Raw genomic sequence first — 17,227 nt, forward strand, 5'->3', positions numbered from 1 at the left:
CTAGCAACAATGAGTTCTGAAGAAGGATCACTGGTCCTGAAATGTTGACTCTGCTTTCTCTCCACAGAAGCTGTCTGACCTGCTGAGTTTCTCTGGCAAATTTTGTTCTTGTTTCAGATTTCCAGCATCCACATTCCTTTGCTTTTAGAATTCTGCAGGTGGCCTGCTCCCTATGCCCTTAACTTCCAGATACATGTACCTGTGAACGCTCCTGCATGGCTGTATGTGGAATACTCTCTGCTTCCCACCAGCTCCACCACCATTGTCACTGTTGGTGCACCCAAGTGCTTCTCTCTGAGAGAAATTATGTTTGAGACACGGAATTGTTCATTCACTTTTAATCTGTAGCAAAAGCTTCCCTTCATTGCCAAGCCTTCAAATGAGGCCTTGTGCAATCATATTCTTCAATTTCTGTTTCTGTTGGGTATAATTGCGTTGCGCAGGAAGAGATCTTGAACCCTTCCCATTATAGTGCACATTCTCTGCTAGCCCTCTGTATGAGCCAGTTAAGAGAAAGATGCGGCAGTTAATGTTTCCTTTGATTTGTTCACACTCTACCCTCCTCCTCTACATTATATACCCTCCCCACCTCTCCTAGCCTTCTCCCTTTTCACCGATGTTCCTTCTGTTTCTCTTCAGTCTCCTCCTGTGATGATCAGCTCCTCCACTATCCCCTATGATATTCCTGCTTATCCACCACCACCACACTGTTTTCTTTTGGCTCAGTTGGCTGAATGGTTGGTTTTAAAGAGAGTGATGCTGGAAAAGCACAGCCGGTCAGGCAGCATCTGAGGAGCAGGAGAGTTGATGTTTCGACCATAAGCTCTTTAACAGGAAGATGATTCCAGCACCACACGTTTTGACTCTGATTTCCAGTATCTGTAGTCCTCACTTTCTCCTGGATGGCTGATTTACAATGGGGGGGGGGGCGGGGGGGGCAGGGGAGGGGCACCAACAACACAGGTTCAACTTCTGCATTGACTGAGGTTACCAGCAAACAATAAAAATGTGAATTAAGAAGATTGATAATCCAACCATCAATAAATCGTTTTGGAGGTTTGACAACTCATTCTGACCTGGTGATTGTATACCGATTTGAAGAGAAGTGTGTTATTTTCAGTTGCTCTTGACGGTAACTCAGTTGCCTTGATGTTAGATGCTGCAACTCAGCATCATGTCATGATCATTGGCATCAGAATTTTCTCCCTCACTGTCTGCAAACATGCTTCGCTTAGCCTAGCCTTAGGGGAGACAATGGCCTACTGGTATTATCGGTAGACTGTTAATCCAGAGATCCAGGGAATGTTTTGGGAATCCAGGTTTGAATCCTGCCACAGCAGATGGTATAATTTGAATTCAATAGACTCTGGAATTAAGAGTCTAATGAATTCAAATGAATCCATTGTTGATTGTTAGAAACACCCCTTTGGTTCACTAATGTCCTTTACGGAAGGAAACTTCAATTATTACTTGGTCGGACCGACAGGAGAAAGTGAGGACTTCAGATGCTGGAGATTAGAGTCAAAAAGTGTGGCGCTGGAAAAGCACGGCTGGTCAGACAGCATCTGAGGAGCAGTAGAGTCGATGTTTTGAGCTTAAGCCCTTAATCAGAAATGAAGAGCTTGTGCTCAAAACGTCAACTCTCTCTTTTCGCAGCAGAGAGCGGCGGGAGCTGGGCGAAAGTTCAGGCGGAGCGCAAAGTCGGTCGGGAAGGTAAGTGATTTGCTATTAGAGTGGGTGTGTTAAGAATCTAAATTAAGAGTCCACAGGCTTGCTACAAAACAAGGGTCTAAGGAAGTTTTTAATCGAAGAGTGAGGCTTCAGCTCAGGAGTCTTTGAAAAGGAGGTTGAGTGAAGTGATTACGCCGCAGTTGAAGAGGGTGAAGACATGACTGCCCAGCTGATTCAGTGCGCTATGTGCTTGATGTGGGAGGTCAACGACTCTGGTGTGTCTGACTCGTACATGTGCGGAAAGTGTGTGCACATTCAGCTATTGACCGAGCATATTGCAGCGCTGATGAAAGAACTCGAGGACCTTAGGCTTATACGAGGGAATGAGATCTTTCTGGACAAGACCTTCAGCGAGGTTATTACACCAATCATGCCAGAAGAGAACAGAAGAGAGCAGACGATGAGGAAGGCAGAGAGGAGACAGGTGCAAGAGACCCCGGGAGAAGTACCTGTCAGGAACAAGTTGAAGCTGTTGGAAACAGTGGAGACTGATGACACTGCCAGTCCGCGAGGCGGCCAGGTCTGTCAATCAAAAGTTGGCGCAGAGGCAGAGCGGAAGAGTCGGACATCGCATAGAGCCGTGGTAATAGGGGACTCCATCGTGAGAGGAACTGACCGGGGTTTTTGTGGCAGCAGACGGGATTTAAAGATGGTGTGTTGTCTTCCTGGTGCCAGGGTGAAAGACATCGCGGACAGAGTGCAGGAAATCCTCAAGGACGAGGGTGAAGAGCCAGAGGTGGTGGTACATGTCGGCACAAATGATGTCGGGAAGAAGAGGAGGCACATACTACAGCGGGACTTTGGAGAACGAGGAAGAAGGCTGAAAAGCAGGACGTCCAAGGTGGTTATCTCTGGTTTGCTTCCAGTTCCTCGGGCTGGTGAGGCCAGAAACAGGGAGATAATGGACTTGAATGTGTGGTTGGGGAACTGGTGCAGGAAGCAAGGATTTAAGTTCTTGAATCACTGTGGTACATTTTGTGGCAAACATAAATTCTACAAGAGAGACGGTTTGCACCTTAACAGGTTAGGGATCAGCATTCTGGCAGGCAGGTTTTCTACTGCAACACCGCTACATTTAAACTAAGTAGCGGGGGGGAGGGGACAAACTGGATGTACAAAAAGGAAGTTGAAGGAAAAGTTAGAACAAGAGAAGTCAAGAAAGACAACTGTATCAATGAGGCAGAAAATTCAAAAAGGGATCATGCTGTAAGGTTGAGTGGAATAGGGGTTGATGGGAAGGGTGAGAGCAGTAACAAATTAAAAATGCTGTATATGAACGCACGAAGCATTAGAAATAAGATGGATGAACTTGAGGCTCTTTTGGAAATTGGCAGATACGATATTGTGGGGATAACTGAGACGTGGCTTCAAGTGGACAGGGCCTGGGAAATGAATATTCAAGGCTACACGTGCTATCGTAAGGACAGACTGACGGGCAGAGGGGGTGGAATGGCTTTGTTGGAAAGGGACGATATTCAGTCCCTTGCGCGGGGGGACCTAGAGTCAGGGAATGTAGAGTCAGTGTGGATAGAGCTGCGAAATACTAAGGGTAAAACGACCCTCTTGGGAGTCATCTACAGGCCCCCAAACAGTAGTCTGGATGTCGGATGTAAGTTGAATCAGGAGCTGAAATTGACCTGTGGTAAAGATGTTACTACAGTTGTTATGGGGAATGTTAACATGCAGGTAGACTGGGAGAATCAGGATGGTATTGGACCTCAAGAAAGAGACTTTATGGAGTGCTTCAGAGATGGATTCTTAGAGCAGCTGGTGCTGGAGCCGACCAGGGAGAAGGCAATTCTGGATCTAGTATTGTGTAATTAACCAGAATTGGTCAGAGACCTCGAAGTGAAGGAGCCATTGGGAAGTAGTGACCATAATACATTAAGTTTCAATCTGCAATTTGAGAGGGAGAGGGTACAGTCAGAAGTGACAGTACTTCTGTTGAATAAAGGGAACTATGGAGCTATGAGGGAGGAGCTGGCCAAAGTTCAATGGTGCAATACCTTAGCAGGGATGACCGTGGTGAAACAATGGCAGATATTTCTGTGTATAATGCAAAAGTTGCAGGATCAGTTCATTCCTAAAAGGAAGAAAGATCCCAGGAAGAGGCATGGGTGGCCGTGGCTGACGAGGGAAGTTAAACATATAAAGTTAAAAGAGAAAAAGTATAACACAGCAAAGATAAGTGGGAAAACAGAGGACTGGGAAGCTTTTAAAGAACAACAGAGGATTACTAAGAAGGAAATACGCAGAGGAAAAATGAGATACGAAGGTAAACTGGCCAATAATATAAAGGAGGATAGTAAAAGCTTTTTCAAGTATATGCAAGGCAAAAAAATGGTTAGGACTAAAATTGGGCCCTTGAAGACAGAAACAGGGGAATATATTACAGGGAACAAAGAAATGGCAGAAGAATTAAATGGGTACTTCAGATCTGTGTTCACTGGGGAAGACACAAGACTGGGGAAGACCCTGAGGTAGCAGTGACCGAAGGACCTGAACTTAAGGGAATCTGTATTTGCCAGGATTTGGTGTTGGAGAGACTGTTAGGTCTGAAGGTTGATAAGTCCCCAGGGCCTGATGGTCTACATCCCAGGGTACTGAAGGAGGTGGCTGGGGAAATCGTGGATGCGTTGGTGATTATTTTCCAGAATTCGATAGTTTCGGGATCGGTACCTGAGGATTGGAGATTGGCTAATGTTATACCACTTTTTAAGAAAGGTGGGAGAGAGAAAGCAGGAAATTATAGACCAGTTAGTCTGACCTCAGTGGTGGGAAAGATGCTGGAGTCTATGATAAAGGATGAGATTACGGCACATCTGGATAGTAGTAACAGGATAGGACAGAGTCAGCATGGATTTATGAAGGGGAAATCGTGCTTGACTAATCTTCTGGAGTTTTTTGATGATGTAACTCTGAAGATGGATAAGGGAGATCCAGTAGATGTAATGTACCTGGACTTTCAGAAAGCTTTTGATAAAGTTCCACATAGGAGGTTAGTGAGTAAACTTAGGGCGCATGGTATTGGGGGCAAAGTACTAGATTGGATTGAAAATTGGTTGGCTGACAGGAAACAAAGGGTAGTGATAAACGGCTCCATTTCGGAATGGCAGGCAGTGACCAGTGGGGTATCGCAAGGATCCGTGTGGGACCGCAGCTTTTTACAATATATGTTAATAATATGGCATCAGCGATAACATTAGCAAATTTGCTGATGATACAAAGCTGGGTGGCAGGGTGAAATGTGATGAGGATGTTAGGAGATTACAGGGTGACCTGGACAAGTTAGGTGAGTGGGCAGATGCATGGGCAGATGCAGTTTAATGTGGATAAATGTATGGTTATCCACTTTGGTGGCAAGAACAGGAAGGCAGATTACTACCTCAATGGAATTAATTTAGGTAAAGGGGCAGTACAGAGAGATCTGGGTGTTCTTGTACACCAGTCAATGAAGGCAAGCATGCAGGTACAGCAGGTAGTGAAGAAAGCTAATAGCATGCTGGCCTTCATAACAAGAGGGATTGAGTACAGAAGCAAAGAGGTGCTTCTGCAGCTGTACAGTGCCCTGGTGAGACCACACCTGGAGTACTGTGTGCAGTTCTGGTCGCCAAATTTGAGGAAAGACATTCTGGCTATTGAGGGAGTGCAGCGTAGGTTCACAAGGTCAATTCCTGAAATGGAGGGATTACCTTACACTGAAAGACTGAAGCGACTGGGCTTGTATACCCTTGAGTTTAGAAGACTGAGAGGGGATATGATTGAGACGTATAAGATTATGAAAGGATTGGACACTCTGGCAGCAGGAAACATGTTTCCGCTGATGGGTGAGTGCCGAACCAGAGGACACAGCTTAAAAATACGGGGTAGACCATTTAGGACAGAGATGAGGAGAAACTTCTTCACCCAGAGAGTGGTGGCTGTGTGGAATGCTCTACCCAAGAGGGCAGTGGAGGACCAGTCTCTGGATTCATTTAAGAAAGAGTTGGATAGAGCTCTCAAAGATAGTGGAATCAAGGGTTATGGAGATAAGGCAGGAAGCGGATACTGATTAGGAATGATCGGCCATGATCATATTGAATGGCGGTGCAGGCTCGAAGGGCTGAATGGCCTACTTCTGCACCTATTGTCTATTGTCTATTGTCTCCTGCTCCTTGGATGCTGCCTGACCAGCTGTGCTTTTCCAGCACCACACCTTTTGACTCTATGACTGGGTTAGAAAATATAAATCTTTTATTCAAAAAGAAAGAAATACAGAGCAGTTAACTTACTATCTATCATAAGTAAAATGTTAGCAATTATTATTAAGGAATTTGTGGCATGACAGTGTAGGTTTTGAAGTAGTCAAATAGAGCCAGTACGGTCTTGTGAAGGGAGAGAACATATTTCACCAATTTGTTAGAATTATTTCAGAAATAATATGAGTGTTTGGATAATGGGGAAATGGTGGATGTACTTTTTCTTATATTTCCAGAGGCATTTGATAAAGTGTCACATTAATATTTATTGTAGAACATAGGAGCTCATGGTACAGGGGTTAGCATATTGACATGGACAGAAAATTAGCTGGCTAATAGTAAACAGAGAGTCAGCACAAACGTGTTTTTATTTCAGGTTCTCATGATGTAACAAGTGGCGTGCCTCAGGGTAAATTCTGGCATTTGAATGATTTACAAAGACAGAAGGATGCGTGACAATCAAAAGTTACTGTGCAGATGCAGCATATAGAGTCATAGAGATGTATAGCATGGAAACAGACCCTTTAGTCCAATCTGTCCATGCTGACCAGATATCCCAACCCAATCTAGTCCAACCTGCCAGCACCCAGCCCATATCCCTCCAAACCTTTCCTTTCATATACCCATCCAATTGCCTTCTGAATGTTGCAATTGTACCAGCCTCCACCACTTCCTCTGGTAGCTCATTCCATACACGTACTACCCTCTGTGTGGAAAAAAGTTGCCCCTTAGGTCTCTATTATATCTTTCCCCTCTCACCCTAAACCGAGGCCCTCCAGTTCTGGACTCCCTGACCCCAGGGAACTTTGTCTATTTATCCTATCTATGCCCCTCATAATTTTGTACACCTCTATAAGATCACCCTTCAGCCTCCGACGTGCCAAGGAAAACAGCCCCAGCCTGTTCAACCTCTCCCTGTAGCTCAAATCCTCCAACCCTGGCAACATCCTTGTAAATCTTTTCTGAACCCTTTCATATTTCACAACGATGGCACAATGGTTAGCACTGCTGCCTCACAGCACCAGAGACCCGGGTTCAATTCCCGCCTCAGGTGACTCTCTGTGTGGAGTTTGCACATTCTCCCCGTGTCTGTGTGGGTTTCCTCCGGGTGCGCCGGTTTCCTCCCACAATCCAAAAATGTGCAAGTTAGGTGAATTGGCCAAGTTACATTGCCCATAGTGTTAGATGAAGGGGTAAATGTAGGGGAATGGGTCTGAGTGGGTTGCGCTTTGGCGGATCGGTGTGGACTTGTTGGGCCGAAGGGCTTGTTTCCACACTGTAAATAATCTAATCTAATCTTTCCAATAGGAAGGAGACTAGAATTGCACACAATATTTCAACAGTGGTCTAACCAATGTCCTGTACAGCCGCATCATGACCTTCTAACTCCTGTACTCAATACTCTAACCAATAAAGGAAAGCATACCAAATGCCTTCTTCATGATCCTATCTACCAGCGATTCCACTCCAAGGTCTCTTTGTTCAGTAACACTCCCTCCGCCCTTACCATTAAGCATGTAAGTCCTAAGATTTGCTTTCCCAAAATGCAGCACCTCACATTTATCTGAATTAAACTCCATCTATCACTTCTCATCCCATTGGCCCATCTGATCAAGATCCTGTTGTAATCTGAGGTAACCTTCTTCGCTGTCCACTACACCTCCAATTTTGGTGTCATCTGCAAATTTACTAACTGTACCTCTAACGCTCACATCCAAATCATTTATATAAATGACAAAAAGTAGAGGACCCAGCAGCAATCCTTGTGGCACTCCACTGGTCACAGGCCTCCAGTCTGAAAAACAACCCTCCAATATATTTAGGAAAAACGAAGAGTGTGCTGCTGGAAAAGCACAGCAGATCAGGCAGAATCCAACGAGCAGGAAAATCAATGTTTTGGGTATGAGTCCTTCATCAGGAGTGAGGCTGGTGGCCCAAGAGGGTTGACAGATAAATGAGAGAAGGAGTGGGCTGGGGGTAAGGTAGCTGAGAATGCGATAGGTAGATGAAGTTGGGAGTGAAGGCGATAGGTTAGAGAGGAGGATGGAGTAGAAAGATGGGAAGGAAGATGGACAGGTAGGACAAGTCAAGAGGGTGGTGTCCAGTTGGAAAGTTGCATCTGGGATAAGGTGGGGGGAGGGAAAATGAGGAAACTGGTGAAATCCACATTGATCCTATGTGGTTGGAGGGTCCCAATGTGGAAGATGAGGCATTCTTCCTCCAGGCATCGGGTGGTTAGGGTTTGGCGGTGGAGGAGGCCCAGGCCTTGCATGTCCTTAGTGAATGGGGAGTTAAAGTGTTCGGCAATGGGGCAATGGGATTGTTTGAGCGTGTGTCCTGGAGATGCCCTCTGAAACGTTCTGCAAACTGGAGTTCTGTCTCCCCGATGTAGAGGAGACCACATTGGGAGCAACAGACATAGTAGATGATGTGTGTGGAAGTGCAGATAAATCTCTGACAGATGTGGAAGGCTCCTTTGGGGCCTTGGACGGAGGTAAGTGGGGAGGCGTGGGTGGAGGTTTGCAATTCTTTTGGTGGCAGGGGAAGGTGCCAGGATAGGAGGGTGGGTTGGTGGGGGCATGGACTGAACAAGGGAGTTGCAGAAGGAATGGTCTTTATGGACCATGGATAGGGGTGGGGAGGGAGATATATTATCTCGTGCATTCTCAGCTATCCTCCCCACCAGCCTCATCCCTCTCCCATTTATCTCTCAGCCCCCTTGGCCCACAAGCCTCATTCCTGATGAAGGGCTTATGCCCAAAACATCAACTCTCCTGCTCCTCAGATGCTGCCTGACTGGCTGTGTTTTTCCAGCACCGCACTCTTCAACTTTGATCTCCAGCATTTGCAATCCTCACCTATATATTTGGGAAAGCTAATATAACTTTATCATTTGCTGCAAGGCTGAGTGGATACAAAAGTAGAGATGTTAAGCTTCAGTTATACAGTGCACTGATGGTTCCATAATGTGAGAGTCTGTATACAGTATTGCTTGTATTATGGAAAGAAGGACGCAAATATATTCAAAGCAATTCATAACAGCAGTAACCTTATTAAATTATGTGGAGGTGCCAGTGTTGGACTCGGATGTACAAAGTTGAAAATCACATATCACCAGGTTATAGTCCAACAGCTTCTTTTGGAAGCACTAGCTTTCAAAAGTTTGCTTTGAATTCTATGTCATACGATCTTATACTCCATAACCACCTGATGAAGGAACGGCGGTCAGAAAGCTAATGCTTCCAAATAAACCTGTTGGATCATAACCTGGTGTGTGATTTTAACCTTATTAAATGGTGGAGTAAGCCCCAGGGACAGGATGGCCTACTCCTGAGCCATGTTCCCTTATTCAGATATTTGTGTTGAATGGGAATGTAGTTCATATACTGAGTGGGGAGAGTTGGTAATTTCACAAATCCCATTAATGCAATGTTCCCAGGCAGTTAAAACTGGAGGCAAAGAGTTAAGATGTACATGAGGGGTCATGATGTCTAAATCTAGGATGTATTTAGATTAGATTAGATTACTTACAATGTGGAAACAGACCCTTCGGCCCAACAAGTCCACACCAACCCTCAGAAGAGCAACCCACCCATTCCCCTACACCTAACACTACAGACAATTTAGCATGGCCAACTCACCTAACCTGCACATTTTTGGAGTGTGGGAGGAAACCAGAACACCCGGAGAGTGCTCACGCAGACACAGGGAGAATGTGCAAACTCCACACAGACAGTTGCCTGAGGCGGGAATTGAACCTGGGTCTCTGGCGCTGTGAGGCATTAGTGCTAACTACTGAGCCACCATGCTGCCCATAGGGTCATAAAGTCAGAGATGTACAGCACAGAAACAGATCCTTCATCCATGGTATCAGATATCCTAAATTAATGTAGTCTTATTTGCCACTCTAGACTATTCCTATTCATATATCCATCCAAAAGCCTTTTAAATGTTGTAATTATACCAGCCTCCAAAACTTCCATACACACATCACCTTCTGCATGAAACTGCGCCCCAAGGTCTCTTTGTTCAACAACGCTCCCCAGGACCTTAACATTAAGTGTATAAATTCTGCCCTAACTTACTTTTCGAAAATGCAGCACCTCACATTTATCTAAATTAAACCCCATCTGTCACTCCTCAGCCCATTGGCCCAGATGATCAAGGTCCAATTGGACTCTGAGGTAACCTCTTCACTTATTTGATCACGTGAGATCACACTTGGAACACTGCAGGTAAATTCTGATCTCCCCATTTCAAAAATGACGTTCAGGTGAGAATGGAGAAGAGGGAACACCAACATAATTGAATCCCACACACAAATGAATGAGGGAATATTGAGCATCGAGTTAGAATTGTGTTGGAACAGTTCTGAAGATGAGTTGTACCAGACTGCAATCAATATGTTAGTTTCTTTCTCCACAGATACTGCCAGACCTGCTGATTTTTTCCAGGAATTTCTGTGTTTGTTTCAGATTTCCAGCATCTGTAGTATTTTGCTTTAGTTATGATGTGGAAGTGACAATGTTGGACTGGAGTGGACAATTTCAGAAGTCATACGATGTCAGGCTATAATCCAACAGGTTTATTTGAAATCAGAAGCTTTCAGAGCACTGCTCCTTTATCATCTGATGAAGAAGCTTGTGATTTCAAATAAATCTGTTGGAATATAATCTGACATTGTGACTTCTGAATTTGCTTTAGTTAGAATTGTGCTTTTATTATAAGCACTTACATGTATACATTTTTCAAATCTCATTAAAGTCTGAATTTGAAAGTAAGAGTATGATCATTTTCCTGTGTACCATTTTTGAATTTTCCATTTAATTTTAGGCTGGGATTTACTGGCTAAATTTAATGGATCATTACGTTACGGACTGGATTCTCGTTATAACAGCTCTCCTGCAACTCATCGGTCTCAGCTGGATCTATGGTCAGTCAATCATAAAAGAGACCAAAACAAATAAACATATTAAATTTAAAGTACTTTGTGAAAATTAAGGTTTCTTTAATAAAATCAGACCAAATGAATCAGATGCTGGCAGACGTGTATCAGAATTCACTTGCTCTTCCTGACAATGAAACCTAATTGGTTCCAGAAACCAGCATGAAACACACAACATCATTTTTTGCATCCTTCACTCAGGATCCACTTGTTTTTGCTGGATTTCAGCCAATTTTACTACAGTCATTGTCTTGTTAATTGCTGATACTTGTATTATTGCACAAATCCAAGATCACATAGGGAGTTTATCTTTCTGCTGTTAGATTGCTTCACAAATATGTGATGTACAAAGGTTCCTGACTGACCTTTAGTAGCAGTGATAATATTAGCAGCCAGCTTGCAGTTACTGTGTGTTTGTTGTATGTAGTGAGGCAGCACAGAGCCCAGACTGGGTAAGTATGAGTTTTATAGCAATATAAGTACTTAAGACAATGAGACCATAAGACAGAGGAGTTGAAGTAGGCCATTCACCCCACTGATTTTGCGCCACCATTCAATGAGGTCATGGCTGATTTGACTATCCTTCACTCCACTTTCCTACCATTTCCCCACAATGTTTGATTCCTTTACTGATTTACAATCTATCTTACATGAATAGACTTATATACCTAGCCTCAACAGCACTCTGTGGTAAAAAGAATACCACTGCACTCTAAGAGCAAAAAGTCTTCCTCATCTCTGTCTTAAATATGTAACCTCTTGGTTCTCAGGAGATGCCTTCTGGTCCCAGACTCTAGCATAAGTGAAAACAGCCTCTATTCCTATATCTGATCAAGCACAATCGTTAACAATCATATACTTTTCAAAATAGATCGCCTCTTATTCCACGAAATTCAAAAGAGCTCAAGCCCAAACTACTCGAACACTCCTGAAAAGAAAGTCTCTCCATATCCGAAATTAATCTCATGAACCTTCTTTGGACTGCCTCCAAAGCCAATATATTTTTTTTGAGGGGGAGATGATGACCTGATGATATAATCGCTGGATTGTTAACCCAGGTACTGCCTTAGGGATCCAGGCTCGAATCCCATCATGGCAAATGGTGCAATTTGAATCATAAAATCTCTGCAATGTGGAAGCGGGCCATTTGGCCCAACGAGTGCACACCAACTCTTTGATAAGCATCCTACCCAGACCCAGACCCAGACCCTATCCCCGTAATCATGCATTTCCCATGCCTAACCAGCCTAGCCTGCACATCCGTGGACATTATAGAGGAACTTAGCACGGCCAGTCCAACCAAGCTGCATAACTTTGGACTGTGGGAGGAAACTGGAGCACCTGGAGGAAACCCATACAGACATGGGGAGAATGTGCAAAATCCACACAGACAGCCACCTGAGGCTGGATTTGAACCCAGGTCCGTGGTGCTGTGAGGCAACATTGCTCACCACTGAATCACTGTGCTGTCCCGTTTTATTGAATTCAATAAAAATCTAGAATTAAGAGTCCAATTATGACCTTGAATCAATGTCAATGATTGAAAAAACCCCTCTGGTTTGCTAATGTCCTTCAGGGAAAGAAACTGCTATCCTTACCTGGTCTGGACAACATGTGACTCTGGACACATAGCAGTATGGTTGACTCTTAACTGCTCTCTGGGATGGGCGATAAATTCTACTGAGCCAGTGGCATCCTCATCCCATGGAGGAATAGAAACTGTTCCGAATATTCCAGCCATGGTCTCACTAGTGCCTTGAACATTTATAACAAAGCTTACCTATTTTTGTATTCTGTTTGCCTTGAAATAAAGGCCAACTATCCATTTTCCTTCCCTCATACCCATAAAATTTAAAGGCCAGGCTTTTCAGATTTATGCACAAGGAACCCCAAATCCTTCTGTGCTGCAGCTTTCTGCAGTCTTTTCAGTCAAATAATATTCAACTCCTCTATTCCTCCCGCCAAAGTGTATTACTCACATTTTTCCACTTTATATTCTACCTGGCTAGTTTTTGTTCTTTCACATAACCTATTGTATCTCTCAATAGAATCTTTGTGTCATCCTCACCAAATGCTCTCCCACCTATTTTTGTGATCTGGAAACTTGGTGATTGTATATTTACTTTCTTCATTTCAGTCATAATCGAGGCCCTAGCTCTAATCTCTGTCATACAGTTACAGGTTGCCATCCTGAAAATGTCCCCACTTTGGGCGGCACAGTGGCCCAGTGGTTAGCACTGCTACCTCACAATAATTCTGTGTTGTTTTGTATCTTGAGGACCACAATAGCACAGAATTACTGAGCTGAAACCAATTGCTGAGTTCTGGAGCCATGAAGATGGCCTCAACCACGATCTTGGTTACAAGTCGCACTACATGTGACCCCATTACACTGTTCTGTACCTGTAAGATCTTCCTTACTGTCCAGTTTTGACACCATCACCTTGATAACTTATTATGATCTCTCTACCTTATTTAATGTGTAGAGTTTTGGATTAGTACTTGTTACTTTGGTTAGACCCTCGGCGTGTGACTCTTATACCTACCATGTTATTCCAGTCATCTGGTTTGTCTCCAGAACTACCTTATTTTTAATATTTTGTAATTATCTCTCTTCCTTAATGAATCAGATTATAGATCATCCCTTCACCTGCTATTCAGCTGTTGACACTTTATTCACACCATCTGACACTCTTGATCACCTGCAGAGACATATTATTCAGTCTGTCAACACTCCACTCACACCACTTGTATGATATTTTGATCTCTCTGATTATAAACTCTGTGTCTGTGTGCTTCTCTTTACTTCACCTGACGAAGGGGCAGTGCTCTGAAAGCATTTGATTTCAAATAAACTTTTTGGACTATAATGTGGTGCCATGTGACTTCTGACCTTGTCCACCCAGGCCAACACTGGCAGCTCCATATGTTGTGGTTACAACTTCATTAAAAGCCCGTTAAGTATCCATACAAACACTGTCAGTCTAGAACAACCCTACAGTGTTACTTATATTGATCCCAGACATAGCAGGCAGGCAGGGGGAAGGAGTGTTCTTCCTGATGAGTAGGGATCTAAAGGTTCTACTGCATAGTGTGGTGTTGAGGTGGGATTTCTTCTTACCCCTGGATTGGTAAGATCAGGGCATGACATGACAACCTGGTCCGAGGTTGCCACCTGGATCAGTGCAATCTCAGCCATCTGGAGGAATACCCAGCAGTGAAAGAAGGAAGTCAATGATCTTCTCCACTTTGCTAGTAAGTGCGACCATGTTTGTTATCTCACCCTCACCGTAACTCTCTTGCTATATCCACCTTCCACTGAGTCTCATGCCCTACCAATCTCACTACAGCTTGCAATCTGTCCCCCTCCGCTCACTCACACCTACCCCAATCCCAGACACCATTAATCCTGCAGTCCCTCTGCACTGCTTGTTCACTCAGGATATCTCCCAGCTGCACCTACAGTAACAATTGGGACACGCCCTTTCATCTCCATTAATACCTGCCTCTGTCTCATTTCAGGAAGTAAGCAGCCCACAGTAGAGCAGAAAGACTCAAGCCAGGTGGTGGGCTGACCTTCATTCAGTTCCTAACCCCTTACGTGGTGTAAACACTAATGTTGACCACCCTGAGCAGCTGGTTGCCCATGTCTAAGCACATGGAATTGGTATCAGAGACTGCCCATGACTTACTGTGCCAGCACCCCATTACACCCTCCTTGATTTGACAGAGTCCTGTTGACAACCACAACAAGATTCCTTCCTTTGTGTCTGCACTAAATGGCAAGGAGCGACTGGAATAATATCCCTGGCTGAGGTAGCAAACACACAAAGGCAAAAGGCAAGGCAAGGGAGAGGTGTTGTGAGCATCCAGGCCAGCTCAGAATGAGTGAGAATTGGGACAGCAAGTGACCAGCCTGGAGATGCAGCCTGGGTTCATGCTCTTGGGTGTGCTGGCCGAGGCATTACAATGATAGTCACTGGGGCAGACTGTGGTGCAGTACTGAAGTGTAGAAATTTTCTGAGATGGTCCAGCAAGATATCAGAGAATGGCACATATCAGATCCAATACCATGAATGTAAAGTGTATGTGGCTGGCATCCTTGGAGTATTCTCTGAGACCTCAGTGCCTAATATTTAGGTCATCTGGAGCAGGTAACAAGCTGAATTCACGAGATCCTCACTCTAATCTCCAGGTCAAGTTTTCTCAATGTTGAGCTTGTTAGGTGAGTTTAAGATAGGAAGCTGAATATTAGTTAGGCGTGTTGTACCATTAGCTTGCTGCTTAATAGGGAATAATCCCATTAATTAGGAACTCATCACTGCTGAGTGACAGATTCAGCTCATTGCTTACTGAAAGAATCAAAAAAAATGGTCTTCCCGACATCAGAATTGCTACAGTTCTCATCCAATTCTCGAATAAACCTTGCCAAGCTCACATCATCCAGATCCCGACAAGATACTGCTGTCGATCTTCTATCAGCTCACCAATTCACTATCCATGGTCATACTGTACACCCAGCACAATGGGCTCTCAGGTTATTAAGGAGCCTCATGTGTGGTACTATCTCAAATGTTTGAGCTGATCCAATATAACTGGATTTCTTTAGGAATCCAGCAGCAACCACATGCTACAGCTGCAACATATCACCTAAGTGGTCATCTCTATTGCATTTAACACAATGGTGTATTTTATAAGTTTTAATTAATTACACTTATACCCCTGTTCTTTACATTGGAAACACCCAACTCTTTACCCTTCATTGGTTTCTATCAGTATTAAGCGTATCCCTAACAAGTGATTTGTAATAAGATTAGAGAAAATTAGCCTATTTTTGCTGTTGTTCACATGTTTCTATATTTAGGGTTTGTTATGAACTCTTCACTTTCATATTTTACAAGTCCTTAGCAGAAATAGACCCATTCAGCCCCTCAAGCCTGCTCCACCATCAATACAGTCATGATTGATCTGTTTGTGTTTCAAATTCTAAGTTACCTTCATCGCCCAAGAAGAACTCATTCCAGGAAAAGCTTATGTTTCCAATTTGTGCTGGGATGGACAGACCCTTGTTACTAAAATGAGAGAGAAAGATCAATCAGTTGGTGACAAGAATCAATTTCCTTATCCTGTTTGAAATCTGGAGCAATCCCTTCTCTGGGTTAACCTGTTCATCAGTGCCACCCTGTACAAGATGTACTTCAACAGTAAACAAGCTGCCCTAAAGACAGGACAGAGTGAGTGATGGTGTCTCTCTTCTTCCTTGTTGTTCACAGGGACAAACAGATTCATCAAGGACATTGAGATGATGATTGGGGAAAGGACTTGGCTCTTCTGGCTGTGGTGGAGAATGTGTTGGATTCTGATCTCTCCGTGTTTGCTGGTGGTAAGAAGCTGTTACACATTATTTTGATTTAAACTGAAAATACCCAATCTCTCATTCTGTTTCTGATTTAGTTTTGTATCTTATCCACATTCAGGCAGTCTTAATCTGGTCCTTGACAACATTTGCCCCACTAAGATATGGATCTGTTGAATACCCTGTCTGGTCAGGAGCACTGGGCTGGTGTATGACCATCTTCTGTATTATGTGGATCCCCATCATGGCTGTGGTGAGAGTAGTCCAAGCTGAGGGCCCCACCTTGTGGCAGGTGAGGGACGCTTTGAAATCTTTTAAAGATTAAGGAACACAGAACATAAAATTAGGTTTTGGATCATGATAGATGCAATGCAAAGCACATTGTTTCAAAATCAAAATGTCTTTTTGTTGTCCTTTCACTTATGCTCAGTTCAGTCCACCGTGATACCATCTTGGTTCAGGCACTAAAGCTGGAGTGGACTGGAAGTAGTATCTGTGAATGTTTGAATATACAACTAAAAGAAAGTGGATCGGTCAGCTCAGTTGGTTGGATGGGTGAGTTGGTGATGCTGAGTGATGCCAATCCCTGTACCAGCTGAGGTTACTGTGATGAACTCTCCTTCTGGAACTCTCCCCTTGATCCTCAGGTTAAACCACCATCAATCACCTCGCTCTCTGTTGAGAGAGCAGCCCTGTGATCTGATAGGACTATGGTTATTTCAATGTTACAAAAAAACATAATTTATCACATTTATGCAATTAAAACAAAGATAGGTTTTAAAATAATAAAAGAATTGCACTATTGGAACACATCACAAATATGAACATATCAGGGTGTTGCAGTACCTTGGAAAATGGAGGTCACCTTAATTTAACAAATATAAACAAAAGGTCCACTAAACTCTATATTTTGTATTTCAGTCATGGATCACAGATTGTTAGGTTGATTTCATTAAA

At 43.7% G+C, this 17,227-nt stretch overlaps 1 pseudogene; it reads left to right on the top strand.

Annotated features, from left to right (window-relative positions):
• Positions 1-17,227, top strand: part of LOC132820028 (sodium- and chloride-dependent neutral and basic amino acid transporter B(0+)-like) — a 34,355-nt pseudogene that overhangs the window by 11,598 nt on the left and 5,530 nt on the right.

This window comes from Hemiscyllium ocellatum, chromosome 11, assembly GCF_020745735.1.
Source record: "Hemiscyllium ocellatum isolate sHemOce1 chromosome 11, sHemOce1.pat.X.cur, whole genome shotgun sequence".
NCBI classification, from domain to species: domain Eukaryota; kingdom Metazoa; phylum Chordata; class Chondrichthyes; order Orectolobiformes; family Hemiscylliidae; genus Hemiscyllium; species Hemiscyllium ocellatum.